Raw genomic sequence first — 9,093 nt, forward strand, 5'->3', positions numbered from 1 at the left:
CTCTCCCTCAAATCTCACCCTCCCTCCCTCTACGTGCGTATTTTCCTCTCCCCGTCACGCGACGTTTTTCCTCCATTACCCTGTGAAGCAAAAACAATGGTAAAAATGCGCAGTCTTTCTGTCAAGCACACGTAACTGGAAAATTGCGAACCGACGGCGACATCGATTCTCCATTTTTATTTCATCTTCCTTGATAGTTTTCTGTGTCAGTGCTCGCCGGCTGGACAAAAATTAGCGTACATCCGGCAAATGAAATATCCATCAGAACGGGCACACACACTCCCGGATATAAATCTTTTAGCTCTTGCCGGTAGGGGGCCGGGAGTGTACAGATGAGGGAGCAGGGCGGAGGTATGGAGGCGCGGAGGGGAGGAGACACAAAGAGGAGCAAACGCGGAGGAAGAGATAGAAAGAAATAATGAAAACTGGGAGTAGCCAGTCATCTAGCTGGTGAATAAAAAAAAAGAACGAAGAGATGAAATATTTTGTGCTTATTCTTTATTTTTAAACTGAGCTTTGTTCTCTCTGAGCCTCACCAGACGCTGGAATATTCAGCATCCATAGTGTATCAGGTCAGCCCTTTCGTTCATGCGTATGAGCCTGGTTATTAAACTACACAATTTTTCCGTAAATGAACGCGCAGTGATCATAGGAAATGAAGCAGCAAAAGTAGTAAAAGCGACCATACTCCATTCCCGATAAAATAGTGTTGGTTGCAGCGTTGCCCCGATTCATTCCTAGGTCAAGGTAAATGTCGCTGGTAAACTCTACGGCACATTTATGTGTGTTTCACTTACTAATGCACCGCACCGCATTTTACCGCCTCTTCTCATGGACAATGTTACTCACTCATATAAATGCATGCACTTATACAAGAACACAGGTGTTCCCTTATACATACACATCAGACAAATCAATGTAACACACAAAAAAGTTCACAAGTTGACTGAGATGGCATTTTCTCTCTCTCTCTCTCTCTCTCTCTCTCTTCTCTCTTCTCTCTCTCTCTCTCTCTCTCTTCTCTCTCTCCTCTCTCTGTCCTCTCTCTCTCTCTCTCTCTCTCTCTCTCTGTGTGTGTGTGTGTGTGTGTGTGTGTGTGTGTGCGTGAGCGTGTGCGTGTTATTTATACATATTTGTTCATCTACGCCTTTAGACGGCGGCCAAACCAATAACTGCCAGCCTTCCCTTCACCAGACGCACACTCTTCATTCCAAGTATATCATCTCCTGTGAAAACCCTAAATCACACCCACCACGAATGCATTCCCTTGCTAATCAACATAAACCCTTCCACATTCCCTGACAATAGACTCGCCCAGCATTCCCACCACGTGTGGGTGGAGGGAGGGTAGGAGGCACATGCCATGGTTTGATAATGAATGCACCCAGGCAGCAATGGGAGGCAGGGGGGGGAGCAGGGGACTATGGAAGAGACGAGCGTAGGAACGAGACAACAATGAGGAACGAGAGAGAGAGAGAGAGAGAGAGAGAGAGAACACTGAGAGAGAGAGAGAGAGAGAGAGAGAGAGAGAGAGAGAGAGAGAGAGAGAGAGAGAGAGAGAGAGAGAGAGAGAGAGAGAGAGAGAGAGAGAGAGAGAGAGAGAGAGAGAGAGAGAGAGAGAGAGAGAGAGAGAGAGAGAGAGAGAGAGAGAGAGAGAGAGAGAGAGAGAGAGAGAGAGAGAGAGAGAGAGAGAGAGAGAGAGAGAGAGAGAGAGAGAGAGAGAGAGAGAGAGAGAGAGAGAGAGAGAGAGAGAGAGAGAGAGAGAGAGAGAGAGAGAGAGAGAGAGAGAGAGAGAGAGAGAGAGAGAGAGAGAGAGAGAGAGAGAGAGAGAGAGAGAGAGAGAGAGAGAGAGAGAGAGAGAGAAAACAACCTGTATCTCTGTGGCTGGTTTGGCTTGACTTGTGGGAGAGGTAGTTAGTGTCGTGTGTTTTGTGCGCCTGTGGGGAAGTGCTTTGTGTTCTGTGCCAGTGTTCAGTGTCTGTGTTCACGAGTGTGTTAGTGTCGCACGTGTCGTTTAGAACCAACACTCGTTGTCGCCCCCACACCTGGCTCCACACCCCAGGAATCACTTATCCTCTCCTCAATGTCTAGCCCCGCCCATCGCCCCATAGCCAGGCGAGACTTGCCTGGCTACCAGCCACAGAATTGGTGTTGCGTTTGTGGCAAAGCAACACTTAAGACTCAACACGTGAGCTGTGACGAGGAAACCTGCCGTAACCTTTGTCACAACAGCTGCCTTGGGGATACGCCAGTCTTCAAGTGTAGCTACACGGAGCAGCTACGACTCCAAGCAAACATCCCGGACCCCGTCACCTACATCAGCGAGGAGACTGACACACCCCCAACGCCACTACCGGACGATAGTGGGGAGAGTCAGTGGGAGGGCTTGGAGAGAGGAGAGCTAGTTTCACTAGTTGAGAAGCTCACTGAGGAAGCCTCTCAACAAAACTGTGTGATTAAGTCCTCCAGGACGACCGAGACTTGATCATACAACACAGAGACGTGTTTGCTGCGGCTCTCAGAGTAGCAGACAGGCTGATAGCGTCAAAACAGCGCCAGACGCAAGTAGCCACACGCTCAGGCAGTCAGCGCCCACGCAGAGTCAATTGACGAACACTGGGAGGTGGTTTGTCAGGACTCTGAGAGGTGGAGGACGTGGTGGAGCTCGGATAAACCGCAACAGATCCGCCACGCAGCTGTTTTCTCAACTTCCACCTTCCCTTCGCCTGCCCGGGAAACAACGACCGCTCCGCCTACCTCCACTGCTTCCACCGCCACACAGAGCGACTGTGACACCTCCCCAGCGTCCACTGTCACCCTTCTGCCACACAGAGTGACTGCTCGGTACTCACTACCACGTCTACCGCCACACAGAGCAGCAGGGACTCTTCCTCCATAAACACAGCGAACGGAGTAGATCGCGGTGCCTCTGTTCGCCCACGAACCTCTCCTCAGACCACTTCAGGAGATTGGAGAAAAAAGAAATCTAAGAGGGAAGTGCAGCAGGACGCGAGGAGGGTGTCCAGCGAAGGACTGAGGACTCACCAGGCCACCAAGCAGACACAAAAGCGAGCCAAGGCAAAAGTGTGTGAGTACTGCTCACGGAAAGGACACACTTCTGCTACTTGCCACGCCAGAACTGACGATTTACGTCAGGAGCGTCTCCTACAGCGGCTCCTTACGGTGGAAAGACACACAGCCACACCCTTCCCACCTGCAGCGCCTCAGCCCGCCCACCACCTCACTTCATTTCAGTCCTTACCACAACCTCGCCCACTCCTTCCTCAGCCTGGTATCTGGAATCAGAGCCAGGGGCGGCAGTGGACCACCCTCTTCACCAGTACCAGCAGTCGGCCGCGGACCCTAACCACCACCTCGGACTAGCAGGCCTCGCTCACTACCATCCCTCACCATGGTACAGCCAGCTTGCCCCGCCGCCAACTAAAGGTCGTCTCTAGCAACGTCCGTGGTCTCCGGACTAACCTTGCAGACTTATACCACAACTGTGTGCAACGACACAATGCAGACGTTGTTGTGGTGACAGAGACATGGCTGAACAGTGAGGTGGAGCCCACGTATGGCAGGATGCAGGGCTTCACCCACTGGGTGAGGAGGGACCGACAGGAGCGAACAGGAGGTGGAGTGGCTGTCTGCTTCAAGGAAGGAATGCAGGCCCAGCTACTCGACATAGACACGCCTCCAATGATGGAGATGATGTACTTCCGAGTAATGCTGGCAGACCGCTCAGCCCTCCTGCTGTGTGCCCTGTATCGCCCCCCGCGACAAGGGCCTGACTCACTCCTGTACCTGACTGAGACCTTAGACAACCTGATGATGGCACACAGCTGCAGCCACGTGCTGATTGTGGGGGATCTCAATCACCACCTGGAAAGAGACGCCTACGAGAATCTCCTGAGGTGCAGGGTCTGACAGATCATGTCACCTTCCCCACACATGAACGAGGAGGGACATTAGACCCTGTCATCTCAGACTACCAGGAAGACAAGCTTCAGTGTCATCAGCTGGGGCTCGTGGGCAGCTCTGACCATCACGCTGTACTGACACAGCTGGAAGTGGGCGTGGCTCAGGACGAGGCCACCACCCGCACCATCTGGCTGTGGAACAAAGCAGACTGGGCTTCCTGCGCCGCGACCTGACCCACACCCCATGGGCCACTCTGCTACAGGGAGGAGCAGAGAGTGAAGCACTTGCACTCACCTCTCACCTTCTCGCCCTCCAGAGACGCCACGTCCCACACAGGGAATACACCACCAGATCGACGGATCAGCCATGGTTTGGCTACCGTTGCCGTGTTGCTGCTGAGGCAAAGTATGCTGCCTGGCTCCGCTACAAGAGGAACCCGACTCGGCGCAACAAGGACCTGCACAGGGCTGCATGCAGGAGGATGGTGGTAACCAGCAAGTGGGCCTTAAAAAAGTGGGAGGAAAGCCTGCGCCGGAAACTGTGTGGCACTGGCGTAGGAAACAAAACTTGGTGGTCCCTTGTTAAGGACAAACAGGAACTGGCCACCAAGAATCCATCCCTCCCTCAGCAAGCAGGACGGTACTGTCGCCACCAGCAGTAAGGAGAGGGCACAGTTGCTGGCTTCCTTGTTTGCTGGAAAATGAAGGTGGGGAATCCACAGCAGCCACCGCCTCAGCTGGTCCAGCAATGTGAGAAGACTGTCACCATGGTGGAGGTGACGCATCAGCAGGTGAAGCGATTATTGCGGGGCTGGACACACAGAAAGCCACCGGCCCTGATGACATCAGCCCGCACCTGCTGAAGCGATGCTCCCAGGAACTGGCTGCCCCTCTCACCCAAGTTCACAACTTGTGTACGGGAAAACGTCTGGCCTTCAGTGTGGAAGGAGGCTCGAGTAGTTCCTGCACACAAAAAGCTCCAGGACGGACCCAAAAAACTACAGACCCATATCCCTGTTGTCAGTGGTGGGTAAAGTGTTTGAGAGGGTCGTGGCAGAGGTGGTGTGTAGCCATCTCAAGGACAATGCCCTCCTCTCAGACCAACAGTTTGGGTTCAGACCTGGAAGGTCAACCTCCGACCTAATGATGCTTCTCACCAGGCATTGGCAGGACGCCCTCGACGACGGCAAGGACACTATAGTGGTTGCTTTGGACATAGCAGGAGCTTTTGATAAAGTATGGCACAACGGATTACTAGAAAAGCTTCGTGCTAAAGGCATCCAGGGTGGCTTGCTACGACTCCTGGGAAATTACCTGCAGGACAGAAGCCTCAAGGTGGTTGTCAACGGGCAAACATCTGAGTCCCTGCCTGTGGAGGCATCAGTGCCACAGGGTTCAATTCTTGGCCCACTCCTGTGGAATATCTACGTGGATGATCTTCTCCAGCTACTGCCAGGAGTCATGGCCTATGCTGATGACTGCACCCTCTCCTATACCTATCCACGCCAGGACAGTGGGCGGGCTGCTGAGGCCATCAATCAGCAGCTACGAGTGATAAAGGAGTGGGGTGCTCGCTGGCAAGTGACATTCGCGCCGGAGAAGACACAGGCAATGGTTGTCTCGGTCCCCAGCCGCCATGGCAGCAATGGCAGGAAAGTTGTCTTTGGCGTGCTCTCCCACTCCAAGATGACGTCAAGATACTTGGAGTGGAGGTGGATCGAGGGCTGAGGTTTGACAGGCATGTCAAAACCATTGCCAAGAAAGCCTCTCACAGGATCTCCGCTCAGAAGGATCGCCAGTTTCCTCGACAGGAAGGGGAGACTGCTGCTGTACAAGGCACAGGTGCGGCCCCACCTTGAATACGCAGCTCTCCTGGATGTCCTGTGCCGCCACACACAGAAGGAGACTGGACAGCATCCAACGCCGCGCCATACGGCTAGTAGATGCTGCAATACCACCTCACCCAGAGCCTGAGCGTCCCTTGATTCACTGGAACACCGCAGAGACGTGGCGGCGATCGTAGTGTTCCATAAGGCACAGGTGCAAAGAGTGCCACATCTGGCAGGGCTGCGTCATCCTCTAAGAGTCACCGCACGGAGCACGAGAACGGTGCTCAATGGTGGTGACGCCGTAGAGGTGCCGCGATCCCACGGGTGTCAGCATCAACGCACCTTCGCAGGACGCGTCTCCAGGATGTGGAACTTGTTCACGGCCGCGGTGCCTCACGTCCAGGAGATGAACACACACAGTGTCAAACTGATGGCACATAAGTGGAGACAGACACTGCCAACTCCTCTGACACTCTTTGTGACGTGACACTCAGTGTAGTGCAGTGCGTGAATAGTGCTAGTGAAGTGAAACGAATAGTGCTCCATTTACATGCTGACCATCTTGTATATTATCTATTTTTAAGTCTTGTAAATATTGTAGAGAAATAGATTGTAGTACCCTTAGAATAGGTAGCACACGACAGTGCGCCTTTGGGTACATGTTCTTCTGTATAAATTATGTTTAAATAAAAAAAAAAAAGAGAGAGAGAGAGAGAGAGAGAGAGAGAGAGAGAGAGAGAGAGAGAGAGAGAGAGAGAGAGAGAGAGAGAGAGAGAGAGAGAGAGAGAGAGAGAGAGAGAGAGAGAGAGAGAGAGAGAGAGAGAGAGAGAGAGAGAGAGAGAGAGAGAGAGAGAGAGAGAGAGAGAGAGAGAGAGAGAGAGAGAGAGAGAGAGAGAGAGAGAGAGAGAGAGAGAGAGAGAGAGAGAGAGAGAGAGAGAGAGATCGCTCCAGTACAGGTGTTAGTCTTTGGTTCATACATGTTGTGCTGTTGTCTGGTGGGGACACTACACACCTCACTCACTTTCGGCATGGGGAATAAATAGGTAGGAATATTACCATGAATAATGTTGTACATAATGATACCTAATTCGTATTTGTATTTTTGGTGTACTTTTAGCCAGCCACATTCTCTTAAAAAAGGTGTAGCGTGATCAAATTTAGCACTGTTGCCTAGTGCAACTTTCGCTGCAAAGTTTTGAAGTTTTTGCACTTGTTGTGTATGAGTGATATTTGCAGTTCCCCAAATCTTTATTCCATAATTAATTATGCTTAGCACTAACGTGTTCATGAGAGTAGTTCTCGTCCTCCTATTAAAACAGTCCTTACTCTTATTTATGTACAAAATTGTGCTAAAAATTTTCTTATTTATTTTATTGATATGAGTATTAAAAGTCATGTGGAATCAAAGTATACACCCAAGTTTTTAAGGGAACTGCTGGGAGTATGTTAGTGTGATCTACTTGTAGGCACGTGTCAGGTGGGATCTGAGATATAAGACCTCTGCTGCCGACAAACATGCATTGTGTCTTTGTCGTGTTGAGCAGCAAACCATTCATGTGAAAATATGCCTTAGCTTGAGACAGAGCCACTTCTCCCTGTGAACGAGATCTTGAATATTCGCTACTTCTCCAGTGTGGATGAGCTGCGTGTCATCTGCGTACTGTATGACCTGGCAGTCGGGGATGTGCTGCGAGAGGTCATTTACAAATATAGAAAACAATATTGGACCGAGCACTGATCCTTGAGGAACACCATAAGCAACTTCAAGTTTATTAGAAATATGTTTACCAATTTTGACTGACTGAGTTCTTTTGAGAAGGTAGCTTTGGAACCAAAAGGAATCGACTCTTAACATTCTTAGTTTCCTTAATAATATTTCATGATTAACGCTGTCGAAAGCTTTTGATAAGTCACACAGCGTTACTAATGAAATGTTTCTCCTGTCAATAGTATCGAATAGTGAATTGGACAGAGTAAGCAGAGCGCTTTCTGTAGAAAGCTTAGGTCTGAAGCCATGTTGCGTATCACTGAGGAGGTGATTGCTTTCAAGGTGTGAGGTGAGTTGAGCAGCAATAACCTTTTCAAGAACTTTTGAGATAATTGGAAGAAGTGATATGGGTCTATAGTTTTTCGGTTCCATAGCGTCTCCTGTTTTAAAAATGGGTACTACTAAAGCGTGTTTCCAAGATTCTGGGAAATTTCCTGTTGCAATTGACGAATTAATTATACATGTAAGATACGGAATAATTATAGGCAGTGATTCTTTTATAAATCGAAGTGAGATATTATCAGAGCCACAAGAAGAAGTGTTTTTTAAATGTTTTATTATCAATATAATGGTATTGCTGTCAGTTGGCTGAGGTCTAAACATGCTACAGGATGGACCGCTGGTGTTATTGTTGTTGGGTACAGGCACATTCTGATTATGCTCGCTATTTTGGTGTGTTTTTTCAAAGGTAATTTTCCCAACATTAGCAAAAAATTTATTGAAACTTTCCACTTTCTTTCTCAGAAGTCATTCCTGAGAGAGAGAGAGAGAGAGAGAGAGAGAGAGAGAGAGAGAGAGAGAGAGAGAGAGAGAGAGAGAGAGAGAGAGAGAGAGAGAGAGAGAGAGAGAGAGAGAGAGAGAGAGAGAGAGAGAGAGAGAGAGAGAGAGAGAGAGAGAGAGAGAGAGAGAGAGAGAGAGAGAGAGAGAGAGAGAGAGAGAGAGAGAGAGAGAGAGAGAGAGAGAGAGAGAGAGAGAGAGAGAGAGAGAGAGAGAGAGAGAGAGAGAGAGAGAGAGAGAGAGAGAGAGAGAGAGAGAGAGAGAGAGAGAGAGAGAGAGAGAGAGAGAGAGAGAGAGAGAGAGAGAGAGAGAGAGAGAGAGAGAGAGAGAGAGAGAGAGAGAGAGAGAGAGAGAGAGAGAGAGAGAGAGAGAGAGAGAGAGAGAGAGAGAGAGAGAGAGAGAGAGAGAGAGAGAGAGAGAGAGAGAGAGAGAGAGAGAGAGAGAGAGAGAGAGAGAGAGAGAGAGAGAGAGAGAGAGAGAGAGAGAGAGAGAGAGAGAGAGAGAGAGAGAGAGAGAGAGAGAGAGAGAGAGAGAGAGAGAGAGAGAGAGAGAGAGAGAGAGAGAGAGAGAGAGAGAGAGAGAGAGAGAGAGAGAGAGAGAGAGAGAGAGAGAGAGAGAGAGAGAGAGAGAGAGAGAGAGAGAGAGAGAGAGAGAGAGAGAGAGAGAGAGAGAGAGAGAGAGAGAGAGAGAGAGAGAGAGAGAGAGAGAGAGAGAGAGAGAGAGAGAGAGAGAGAGAGAGAGAGAGAGAGAGAGAGAGAGAGAGAGAGAGAGAGAGAGAGAGAGAGAGAGAGAGAGA

Source organism: Portunus trituberculatus, chromosome 25 (assembly GCF_017591435.1).
Source record: "Portunus trituberculatus isolate SZX2019 chromosome 25, ASM1759143v1, whole genome shotgun sequence".
Classification (NCBI taxonomy): Eukaryota; Metazoa; Arthropoda; class Malacostraca; order Decapoda; family Portunidae; genus Portunus; species Portunus trituberculatus.